This window comes from Daphnia pulicaria, chromosome 1, assembly GCF_021234035.1.
Source record: "Daphnia pulicaria isolate SC F1-1A chromosome 1, SC_F0-13Bv2, whole genome shotgun sequence".
Lineage (NCBI taxonomy): Eukaryota > Metazoa > Arthropoda > Branchiopoda > Diplostraca > Daphniidae > Daphnia > Daphnia pulicaria.
The window spans coordinates 31,428,027-31,441,138 of record NC_060913.1 but is presented as its reverse complement, the minus strand read 5'-3'; the positions used below and the strand labels follow the sequence as shown (position 1 = coordinate 31,441,138).

The 13,112-nt window shown below is 42.1% G+C and overlaps 1 protein-coding gene across 2 annotated transcripts in view; it reads right to left on the bottom strand.

The window, feature by feature from the left end:
• Nucleotides 1–13,112, bottom strand: part of LOC124340751 (kinesin-like protein CG14535) — a 71,269-nt gene that overhangs the window by 46,649 nt on the left and 11,508 nt on the right. Inside the window, exon 1 of one of the 2 annotated variants that reach the window (XM_046793376.1) lies at nucleotides 5,230–5,732. The exons of the other annotated variant lie outside the window; for it this stretch is intronic. The gene's annotated coding sequence lies outside the window, so the exon portion shown is untranslated. Of the gene's footprint in view, nucleotides 1–5,229; nucleotides 5,733–13,112 lie in introns of those variants that run through there. 2 annotated transcript variants of the gene reach the window in all.

Sequence of the window (13,112 nt, the reverse complement as noted above, 5' to 3'; positions counted from 1 at the left end):
ATTAAATTTCGTGTTGACGTCATTCCACACACACCAAAATAAAAAAACCTTTTCTTCTCACAAGAAAAAATAACAAAAAACGGAAATGGCGTGTCATCTAATTACATATTTTTTTTCTTGCTCTCTTCACGGAATGATTGGAGAGTTTCTTTCGTTTTATAATTTTTTGATGTGGGACTGACATGTGAACCCTGGGAATTTTCTCATTTTTTATTTTTTTCAATTTTTCACTTATTTTTTTGCGGGAGAAAAAAAAACACAAGGGAATGAAACGCATTTGGTGGAATGGAAGGGAGTGGATTTACGACGCCGCTTCCGGAATCCCTTCCGGCTCCGACAAAAAAAACGAAAGAAAAGAAATAGCGATGATTTTCTTCTGTCTAAAGAAAAAATAAAATAAAAAAACGCGCATCACACTCCGAAAAAGGGCAGACAAGAAGAAGAAATTATCACGGAATATGGCGCATTAAAAAAGACGCGAGCAAAAAGAAAAGAGAATTCCCATCATTTGGGTGGCATTCAACATGTAATAAAAAAAATGAGAGAAAAGAAAAATCTTCCTCTACATATGCCCTTCGAGTCGAGAAAACAATGAGCAGATACAGTATTCCATTTCCATTGTTGTATATGGCATACAATATAAGTTTTTAAAGTGGGGGGGGGGGGGCTTTATAGTGTCAAGTGTGGACGATAATAATATATTTGGGGCAATCGCGAACGCTTTGCGGGGCTGCAATCATCTCACGCAACGCTAAACGAACTCACCTTATAAATCGTGTTCCCCATCTGAGAGTTGACAATTTTAGAACGCTTTCTTTTCTGGCGAAGCCATGCTGTGAACCGTTTAGTCCGTTTTGATTTTTACATATCAAAGAGAGCAGCAGAAAAAAGAGAGAGAGAGAGAGGCTGCATGTGTGTGTGTGTTTCGTCCCGATTGCGCCGAGTTTAGAAAGTTTTGACCCCGTAAATTCCCCCAGTTTTGACGTAACAAATTGAAAGGAAACGAATCAGGACAGCTCTAGCCAAGCGTCCGATTTAAATAATGTGTAAACGTCCCATACCAAAAGGCTGAAATACTGCAGCAGTACACAGTTGCGCTCTTGAATTCTGAGCGATCCGGATGAAAAATTTGGGGGTGAAAAATTACAGAAAAGCGTTTCAGAGTTCGATCAAAAAAGACGTAAGAGAAAGCAACTTTCTTTCTTTCTTTCCCCCTTCCCCCATCTATATACACTGTACAAGTAAAGTCGATTTGATGGATTGGAAAATATGTCAAGAATGTCTTGCAGCGTGTTCTTCGTTGCCCCGACAGTGAAGACGAAAAGCTGTTGAAACGGTCCTGCGATGATGGAATAAGGAACAAGCTTTTTCGATTCCGTTTCATTTTTTACTTGACGTTTAGTTATAAATTTCTAATTCTCTTTCTCCTCTTCTCTTTGACGAAGATGGGGAGGAACCAGTTCCATTGGGTCCTCCGCATCTACCAAGAGTCGTACCTATGAATATTCAACCCCATTGGATTCTACACGTCTGCACCGGGATTACAGGATTTCAAACGAGTTGGACGGAAATCAACAATTCAACAGACGCTCGTGCCGTCATGTTATTCTCTCTTGAAAATAAATAAATAAATATCAAATCAAAAAATCTAACCCGAAATTGTTTTGGATAATCAACAACGTTACACAATTTACTATTTTTTATTTTTATTTTCCCCCGAAAAACCAACAGGTGGGCCACGCTTGAACGCGCAGGTTCCTCCTTTTTTTTAATATTATTAGCCATCGTTCAAACGATTCTCACATGTTGGCCAGCTCTTCATTATGATGTCGCCCCCACCACCTCTTTTTTCCTCCCTCTGTCTCCTTCTTTTTATACAAGGCATTCAAAAAACAAGTGGAAAAAGGTAAAAGAAAGAAAGAAAAAAATTCTAAATGAACCATGAGAAGAACTAGTGTTTGTTCTCACGCCGAATCACCTGCCCTTCATTGCCTGTCATTAAAAATCACATTTTATTATGGCCCGTACGTGTGTGTGTTGTTTCTTTGATCCAAAAGTTTAGAAGCAACACAAGTCCACCTCCTGCCGAGTCCTTTTTCCTTATCGAATCGCTCACGTTATACATTAGACAGGATTGTTATTATTGACTTGATCCAAATTGAAAAACGGTTAATGACCGGTAGGTACACAAATACGTGTTTTTCTATTGAGTTGGCCTCCAAAAAGGAACGAAAACAAATTGGATCTAGACGCTGACTGGAATGGGCAACATTTCGGATTGTGGGGGTCCTCTATAGCTCCTTTCCCGAATTTTTCATTTAATTCTTCTGTCCCATTCGAATTGTGTGTGTGTGTGTTTTTTGTTTCTTTTTCCTTTCCCACGCGCAATCAGACATGATACTATTACACACACCTGGGGGGTAGGTAGGTAAGGGGGGAAAAGGCTCATCCTACTAAGCAGGTCGTAGTTGAATGTTTAAAAAAAGTAAAAAAGAAAGGGCCGTGAGTCGGAAACGAGCGTTTCCACACTCACACACAGACGGTAGCTCTGGTTATAACAGAGGGGGAAAATGGCCTTCTGCCGCTCGAGCGTCCTCTTCCGCACATCGTACAAATAAATATATTAAAAACAGTCAAAGTTCCCACGACCTTTTCCCGCTTCTATTCCCAAGTGTTATAGCAATGCTCGTGTGTGAGTGCGTAAAGGTTACTGGTACATCTGTTGGCTGTTCCATTTGCATCTAATTTTCAGTTTTCTTCTTCTTCTCCTCAGACTTCGCGCTCCATGGAGACAACCTTACGTGAACGATTGAACCAACTTTAAAACAAAACAAAAAAAGAGAAATGCGGTCGAGCGGCAACAACTTTTTTGTATCAATGAATCGGGGGCGCACATTACTACGATGTGCAGCATGCCGTAGTGTGTGTTTTTTTTTTTGTCGTCTGTGTTACCACCCCGTAAAAGGCGAGTCAAAGAAGCTGATTGTCGTCTTAGTCATCATCTTTTTCTTTTTCCAGGAGAGAATCTCTGAGTTGGGAGATAGCAGTGTAGTCTCAGTCCACTTTCGTTGCGCGAACGGCACCGCAGACAATCAGGGATCCTTAAAAAACACCAAATTCCAAAACCGAAAAAGAATCTCCAGACTCGACAGACTGGTTTTTTTTTTCCCCTTTTCTATCGGGGGTCTCTCTCTCTCTCTCTCTGAAATGTCGTCCATTCATTTAGAAAATCAAAATGGAAGTTTCGAGAGTCGAGTGGTGAGAGAGTCTGAGCGCTTCATATACGGGATGAAAGAACTTCTCCTTTTCTTCATTTCAATTTTTTCGGTCGAACTGTGTGTGTGGCTTGTTTTGTTATTCCGGGTTGGTCGCGCGCGGCGCCCGTGCTAATTCGCCACGACACGGCTGGCCAAACTCAGAGACCCCCAACTTGATTACGAGTGACGACTCAATATAAAAAAATTTAATCCACACACACACACACACACATAGTAGTAGTAGTAGGAAAGATGCAAGCAAACAAGGTAAAAAAAATAAATAAGGAATATGAAGCAGAAAAAAAAAGAGACGGACGAGATAAGCAAAAAATAAAGGAAGGAGAATGTGTGGTTTTTCTTCTTCGGGAGAAAAAACACTAAATTGTAAAACAGGTTAATCCGATTGGATGTGGCGATCTTTTTATTTTCACTCGAAGGGCAAGAGAGAGAAAAAAAGTTGACGATTTATAATGAAATATTTCTTGTCTTCTTCTTCTCCTCAGATAGAAAATCTAGTCGTATTTTTTATTTAATACATACGTTATAGCGCGAGCGAGCAAGTCTTATCCGCTAGATTTTTGGAATTTTTAATTCATTGCCAGCGAGATAGAAAAAAAAAGAGGAGAGACAATTTACGACTTTTCTCTGTTTTAGACGTGGGCATTCTCGCCTGGCGCGTGTTAAAAAAAATTTTAAAAAAGGGGAAAAAAATGGAATGGTTTATTATTTACTGGTCAAGATATTTCCCTACGCCATCCCACCATCAGGAATATAAGAAGAGGAACCCAAATAACAATAATCAAAGAAACTCGGAGCTAGGAGATGGGCAAGGCCACAATGAAGTTGTTTCTTATTCATTCGACACGCCGGATTTCTTTCAGATACATTTTTCGTGTGTGTGTGTGTGGGTGTTTGAATATCATCATCTCTTCTCCTTTCTGTCGGATTATATCGGAGCCAGACTATACACGCGCAACTATTTTAAGAGTAAGAAGAAAAAGAAAAAAAACTTAAACCTCTTAAACTTTTCCCTTGCGGCCAGTCCTTCAAAATAAAAAGCCAAATTTCGGATTTTGGTGTTGGAACGTTTTTGATCGTTCCCAAATGAAATGTTGTGATGGCGGCGGAGCGGTACGTTCGGTCGAGTAAAACGAGCTGTTTTCTTTTTCTTTGATTTTCGACTGGAAATTGTCGGGGGCGAGGCGACCGAACCCAACCGAGCGTTCCCGGTAAATGGTTTTCGGTTCCACGCCACCACCATCACCGCAATAGTCCATCATTTAACAAATGACACACAATAGGGGGATTGGAGAGAAAAAATACAAAAACGGGATGACTGTCGGTGAGTTTGGAACATCCCATCCGCCCCTCCTCTCACTTCTTAAAGACACTAGACCCCAATTTTCGTGTTACATAATAAACCACTGGACGGTCAAAAGAAATAAAGGAATCGTCAGGAAGTGTCCTGGAACAGGCGGGGGGTTCCAACTTGTTACGAAACTAGGAAAAAAATGTTCCCATTGCCTTGGCCGTTGCACGTGACCAGTGAGGTAACCCCCCCCCTTTCAAAGAGGGGGGTCTACTCAACAACCACTTCACCTCTGTGGGGCTCAACTCCGCCTCCGATGGATGGCAGATGGCATCCGCGCCGAGAACACAAAAAAAAAACCAAAAGACCCAAAAATAAAGTAGAATATCGAAGTGGAAGGAAAAGCTCTTGGAAAAAGAAAAAAATAATAGAGTCAATTTTCCACGTTGTGTGCTGATAACAATAACCTATAACCAGAGTAGCTGCTCCGATTGTTTCTCATTGAAGGCCCTAGTTATGCAAGAGACAACTGAACCACTCTCTCATGCACTGCACTGCTACAGCGGCAGCGATAATAATAATAATAATAATGAGTACGGCGGGACAATGAACGAAAATGGACCGAAGAAAGAGAGTGGAGACACTACTGCTGCACGCACTCACCGATGAGAATAGACACGACGACAGGGTTCTCTCTCGTCGCCTGGTGATTACGTCCCCGAAATGAATATAAGCGAAAGAAGAAGAATCAGCTAGACTCTTATGACCAAAGAGCCAGTAGCATGATCTTTATCTTTCACTGATGAGAGAAATTCTCTTCGCAGTCGGAGGGCAAAGGGGAAAACAAAAATTGTTACAAAATTTTTCAATGTCCAAAAAAAAAGTCTCTTTGGAGCACACTCACAAAAACACACAATCACGAAATTACACTGGGAAGAAACAAATCACTGGAAAAAATAAAACAAGTTGCTGTGGTCGTCCAGTAGTGGATTGAATGAGTCTAATGTTCAGTTTTGGGTTGTACGTTGCATAGAGCGACAGACCGGTACGTGCTTCTCGGTCGGCCACTTGAGCGGCACTGGAGCCGTTCCTGGGCCTGCCCTTCTCTCTTGTACACATTCATTCGTAGTAAGAGCCCCACCACTGGGTCTCATCCCCACCCATCCACTGTGGGGGGCGCTCTCTCTCGAGTCCTCTTATTTAGTTCTACTTACTTATTTTAACATCAAACGGGATGAAAGAAAACGGATGGCGCGCAATTCAAATCAATTGATTCCACAAAATAATCCAAAGTGACAAGTAAGAAAAATTTCAACTTGAAAGTTCAAACGAGAATTTCCCAACAAACGAATAAGATAGATTTTGTAAAAAAAAAATCCTAATTTGGAACGATTTAACCCATGTTCATGTTGTGAAAAAGAAAATGACGAAAAAAATAAATTCCAGGTCAGGTCTTGCCTGATTGTTTCAGCTGCTGAAATTGATCAAGAGTTGTCATCAGCCAGAGAGAAAAATAAAATAAAAAAGACTCGTTTTTTTTGGAGTGGCCCACCAGTACAGAAACACACTGTTATTACACGGACGACTACAAGAAACTATACAGGAACGACAGCGTTTTTCACTCTTGGCTGAGTGTGCACTGCCTAACGTAGTCTTCGCAGTGGTTGGATATGAAGGAGTAGTAGTGAAGAAAAGAGAAAAATAGAAAGTTACTGGGTAGTAGTTTAAAGACTTTTTAAAGGTTTTTCTTCTAGGTTGCCTGGACTCAAAAAAAAAAAAGAAAAAAACAAAAACCCGCTCATTAAAATCAGATGCTGTTGCTCAAGCGCAGCAGCAGCAGCAGCAGCAACAGCTCTGTATCGTATTTATGTAGACGCATATCATAGCCCAGAGCTCGATTACCTTTAATTGCCTTCACGGCGGAGGTGGTGAAAGTGATGGAGGTGTGATTATATCAAAAAGGAAAAATTCCCAAAAAACTTTTGACTCTATTTTCTGATTACGTCTATGTCGCCGGCGGATTTATTTTAATTATCATTTCTGACTCGATACGATTGGAATTCTCTTCCAAGGACGAAAAATCGACGGACGGAAGGCCACAATAACGAAGAAGAAGAAGAAAAAAAAAAATAAGAATTTTCCCTTTTCAAAAAGAAAAACAACCAGAAAGAAACGATATTCAGTTTTGGGTTAAGGGAGGAAGCGAAAACAAGACAAGCTAGGAGATAGTACAGTACCGACTGCTGGTGTGTTGCAAGCAGAGGATAGAGCGTGAGAAACTTAGTCTCCGTAGACATACACATAGGCTATACGTATATACACACACACAACGTTGGAGCGCTAAATTAGTTCAAGGGAAGAAGAAAATAAATAAGAAGAAGAAAAAAAAGTGTTCCCTCCCCCGCCACTAGTGTTGGAACATTTCCCTATGGCCGCTGGCAGCGACAGCAGTGTTTGTTGATTATGCGACGCAAACATATACAAGAAACTTCTTCTTCTTTCCTCATCAATTATTAAGTTTGGATTTTATTTTTTCCTTGCTCGGTTAGTTTCACTTTTGAAAAGAAAAGACATGTCGATGAATGAATTCAATTCTACATTCGATAAGAGAGGGTCTCAAGGTTCTCGCTGGTTAGCCACCATCTGGCGCGCAAAATAATCTTCGTTCCATTTTTTGTTTCCCTTTTTTTCGGGATGTTTCGTAATTATTTGGGGCCTTCCTTCATGTTTACGATCGTGAGGCGCTAAAACACAGGCAGTGATTATCATTCTCGTTCTTATCTCGTTACATTTACCATAGGTTATTAAATGTGCGGGTGATGAGAAAGAAGATCATCAGCTACGTAGGAAAATGGAAAAAAAAAGAAAAAGTCAAGACTGACAAGTCACAGAGATGAAATTATGTGGAACTCGAGCCCCACCCACCTCGGAAAAGTTCAAAGTGCGAGCGGGAAAAAAAAAGGAACTTTTTTCGCGTATAAAACTGGGAAAAGGGCGTCTCAAAAAGCTCTCGGGTTTTTCGCACGGGTGGAGAGAGACAAGACACACACATGAACATTTTCCATATTTTACGAGCGACGATAACGAGGAGGGTCCCACTAAACTCACGTCTTGGCTGCTCCGTGTGTGTATGTGTGACCTTTAGACGTCGTCTCCTCCTTTTCCACTTGTGTCGAGTCTGGAAAACCATAACGCGAGCGCACCGTGAAAATATATAAGACGCTAATTTGTTGCCCGAGCGTCTCGATCGGATTTCTCCTGACAGAACAAAAAAAAAACCGCAAGAAAAAGTTGAACCGAACCAACAAATTGATCGTGAAAAAGACGGAGATTTAGTGGGAGGGCCGAGCACATTAATGGGATCGTGTTTTACGTTTTTTCCTTTTGCTTTGGGGGAAAATATTCTTTTCGATTCTACATGTGCAGACCTATAGACTCTCCCTTCTTCCACATTTGCTATTCAAAAAAAAAAAAAAGAAGATGAACAAGAAGATTGTCAACAGCAGCTGGTGGGGGAGTCTGGTGCGGTGTACGTTACGAGCGACGTTCGTAATATCATAAACATTGGAGGATAAAAATATATTAAGGACAGCGAGATATCGTGATGTGCGCAGAGGGGAGAGAGAGATGGGGAGTATGATATGGTGATGATAGTTGCATGTATGATTTAAGGACGCGGGGCAGTCTGCGGCAAGTTTAAAGCTATCGGAAGTAGAGGATAATGCAATTCAACATGAAACGGCTACTGTAGTACTTGTAAGATAGGCTGCAACTACAACACGGACCGGGGGAAAATGAAAAAAGCAGAGCCGGATGTAAGGTTTGATGAGCCCAGGTAGATAGAAACAAACCCTCTCCCTCTTTTGCCTATCTACTATTCTACTCACTATTATTAGTTATGAATCCCCCCCCCCCTCTTCTCCTTTGACTATATATACCTCCGGTCCCGACCTTTCTAATATCGTATGGGGTAAGAGAATTTCTTCCATTCCCACGGAGGCTCTATTCATTATTTAGTCAAATAACTTCATTTATCCGGACAATCGTACATGCATAATAAAAAACGTATTCCCATCAGCTGCCCTTGGAAACAACTCACGTTTCTCCACAGCCGGACACGGTAGCCTCCTCCTGCTCTGCTACGTACAGAGTATTGAGAGTTTACTTTTGGTAACTTTGATCTCGGCAGCTTTTAAAACTCGCGGCTTTTTGGTCGATAACTCGGCAATTACGGCGGTCGAATTATAGGAAGCCATTTGAGTTTCCCGCTAAGCATTTATCGGATTCGGAGAATGTTTGGATGGGTGACTTTGTGAGCCGTGGGATCAACTGTATCCGATTCGATGCCATCAGCAAGAGCAGCACTTAAAAAGGCTTTCAACAGCTTCACTCGCGAAAACAATGTCAATCAAATTTTTCAAACGGGGAAGCAGCAGCCACAAAAAAAAATACAAACGCCGGAGAGAATCAGAGAGCTGTTACACAGAGAAACTTAAACCATTAGCCAAGCAATGGAAGAGCATTAGAGTAGTTTTGCATTTACGACCGAATACCTCCGAAGAAAACAAAAAGTGCTGCGCTATATTTTGTTTCAAATGCTTTGCTTTCTCTCTGTCATCGAACGCTCACTTGCTACTCTTCTCCGGTAACGGAATTCTGTTCAAAAGTTTCGCAATCGAGTCGGAGCATCCGCAGAGTTCGTCTGCATAGAAGGGAGGGAGGGAACGACCCTTTTCTATTTGTTTTTTCTAACGTCGCGACAAAAATCAACGGTTCAAAACTTTGTGCCGGCGTTTCCTACATAAACAGATTTTTCTTTTTTTCTTTAAAAAAAAAAAAAAAAAAAGACAAGAAACATTTACAAGTTTTTTAGATCGCTGATGGCATTTGGGCGGAATTTCGTTTCACTGTGGGTCCCGCGGGAGAAAGGAGGCTGATGCAGAAGAAAATTGAATAAGATCACGGCCGTTGTTTGTTATTCATTTTTTTTTCTTTTATATAATCATCTCGGCATCTGATTTATTCCTCGATTGTGCTGTAGATGTTGTTATTTTTTTTTCTTTTTCTTTGTAATTTCTTCTTCCAACGGTTCGTTGCTGTTGGCTTTTTTTCTCTCTTTCAACTACACAAGAGTATTATAATACAACATCTTGAAAATCATGAATTTTTACGCTCTTGCCCCCGCATGCCGTGCGCGCTGTGCGTACCCTGTTATTATCGGATCACAAATCAGAAACACCACGTCATCATCACCATCATTTCTTTTCCTACTTTCTTCATCATCAAAACTGTCCGAACTGTTTGACCGACTGTACATTCCCTCCCCCCCCCCCCATCGCCAGAGTTCCCGCGACCGCCGGTAGATGGCTCACATTCCAAGACGTTCAGACCGCCAACTTTGAAACGAAGTTCTCACAGCAAATTGACTCGGGGTAAAACGGTTGCTCTCAGCGGAGTTGTAAAACCATTAGAAAGAGGGAAGCCGCCATCAATCTCCGAATAGAAGAAGCAACCCCGTTGATTTGAGGCTGTGAAAAGACAGTCAAAATCCCTTTAAAAGGTTCTGGAAGAAGCAAATAACCTTCTTAAAAGTCACGAAAGGGTAAACAAGTAAAAGAGTTTTCATTAGTGACCGACTATCCCATTGAGATCAGCGTGAAAAATATAAAAAATCCAGATGGATGAAAATTCCAAAGGAATAGAGGAATTGAGTGCTGAACGACATTTTTACTCCCGCTTCTGCTGCTGCTGCTGCTGCCTTCCATACATTTTTTCCCGGAGAAAATAACTAAGAGAGCATCTCTCCCGACTTCCATCCTGGAAGCGCCCATAACCGTTCCAATCATCTGCTATCTACCATTCACTTGGCGTGTAAAAACAAAATGAAGCGAGTCAAAATAGAAACAGCAGTCTGTCCGTTGGACGAGAAGAAGCCAGGGAATCTTGAGAGGTAGGTAGGAGTAGTAGTCGGGGCATTGTTAAGTCGTACGCACTTCGTTAGCAGTAGCATCATCAGTACTATATGAGGAAAGGAAGGTATACACATCGGTCGGCCATGCATAACGAGGAAGAAGAAGAAGAGGAAGAAGAAGCTGATGCTCATAAGAGGGACGCAAGAGCTCAGGGGGCCTTATCTCTCTGATGGGTCCGACGCTGCGCCAGCTGTTGCATCATCATTAACCATTTTCCTTATTCTACACCACCAACCGTACAGTCGCCTGCCTCTACCCTGGGCCCCGCTATTTTCTAATTTTAGTTGGATCACACATCGAAAAGTTTAAACAAAAATATATATATCGGGGAACGACGTCGAAAAAGTTTTGTCGTCGTAAGAGGGGGGAATAAGAGGGGAGCTGGAACAATTTGTTCCAGGGCGAGAAGAACAACACCCTAGCGATACATTACCGCTCTTCTTCTCCTTTCTTTTTTTCTACTTGGGGCTTCATTTTTGATGTGCTGGGGTCAACCGTCTGTCGGGTTCTTCTTCTTCTTGGTGCTGGGTCGGCATGGAATTCTTCTTCACCCCCCTCCATGTATGCCCTAGGACCAAAGGGGGACCCTAGGACCAGCCTCAAGGATACTCCTGGTACTTTACTTGTTCGTGTATGACGACGTGGAAATCTGAGACAAAATAAACCCCCCCAACTCTCTTGTCTATGTCTCTTCTTTTTAGTCTTTAAGCTTCTTGCATCAAAAATCCCTAGCTGCTCGTTTCTGCTGTTGTTGATTCTTCTTCTTCTTCTTCTTGTGTGATGGGTGGACCAGTGGGGTTTCTCACGTTTCTCACTTGTCAAACGACTCGGGACAGAAAAACAACGAACGGCCCAGGCGAAAAATGTAATCGTGTGTCCCTATTCATCATGCTAGAAACGTTTCAGTTACAAAAACAAATCCGGATAATCCCCAAACTGCCTTGTTGGCGGCCCTGTATCATTCCAATGAAACGGCGTATCACCTGCTGATAGATATCAGCCGTTGTTAACATTGCACAACATGTCCAAAGACCCGCGAGGAAATGGCGTGTAACTTTTGCCAGGACTCGAATAACTTGACCGCAAAAATTTGAAAAAACAAAACAAAACAAAATCGTTTGGGAATTTTAAAATCAAATTCTTTCGAATAGGCGCCGGTGTGTCCTGGGTGGAAGACGGCCGGCGACGGTATATACGTCCGTTCGGAATGTTTAAATTACGTTCGAACAACGAGTGACACGATGCGGTTTCTTTTCTTCTGCCGGGAAATATAAATGGTGGACGCGATAAGATGTTTACAGGGGAATTTCTCCATCAAGGCACGTACGAAGCATTGACTCAGAGTCTCTTTACTCTAGCTCCTTTGATTGGTCGTTATTGATGGCCTAATTATATGGTCCAGCGACAGACAAAAGAGGCTTGGGCCGAGCGGGATTGGAATAAAAAAGGGCGAGAGATCAAAGAGAAACGATTGAGAAAATAGGAGGGAATATTCAAAGGAAAGACGCCGCCTTATCTTTTATTCAACCGGCAGCAGCAGCAGCAGCAGCAGGTGAACTATTAAATATAACGCTTCCATTTGCATACCGTTCGTGTTATAGAGTGCGCAACTTATCTATTCGCTTCTGCGATCGGCCTCTGGGACTGGAGGTTGCGCAGCAGAGTGAAGCGGGATCGAAAAGGATATATGTCGTGAATCAAGATCTGCCAGCTCATCCGCCCATTCATCTGTGCGCTCCAAAACATTTTGAAAAATGAATACCAAAAAATATCGACGAGCTCGAATCGGTAAAACGTTGAGAGAAGACGACGTCCCCCATCCATCGTCGACCCTTTGATTTCTCACGCAATGGACGCGTAACATACAAGTTCCGTGAAAGTTCACATCGGATTGAACAACAAATTCCCCCCCCCCCCCGCGTGATTTGATGATCAATCCCGTTGCATAGAAATGCACAAAGGTAAAAGGGACCTCGGACGCTAGAAGAAAAAAAGAAAACGTCTAACCGAATTTCGTATAATAAGAAAAGTCACGAGAACATTTATCTACGCTGCTGCGGCCACAAGGTATATTGCTGATGATAAATTTCGTGTTTCGTGCATCTCTCCGAACGTGAAGAAACAAAAAAAAGCAAATCCCGAAATGGGTCGAGGGACTTGTTTTTTTTTTTTTCTTTCGGGGTTTTCGTTCAAATCTTTTTTTGCGGTTAATAAATGTTTTGCCCAACTGGTCACGTTAACTCGGGAGCCCGGGGAAGTAACGATGACATAAATCCAGTGGGTCGGTGCGCATGCGATGAGTCATCGTTGTCAAGGTAACACAAGACGGCATATCCACCTTTCGCCTTTCGTGTTGTTGTTGTCGTTGCTGTTGTTGCGCTGGTGTTTTCGCTGATATTAGCATAACGGTCAATGAAAAGGGAAAAGACGGGGAAAAAAAAAACGCGTGACGGATAAAGAAAAACCGCTTGATCATATAACAACCCGCTGCTTTTCTTCATTCAAATTCGCCGCCCGATGACCAAAACGACCAAACACAGACAAACACGGAGAAAAGAACAGGTAGAAAGAAAG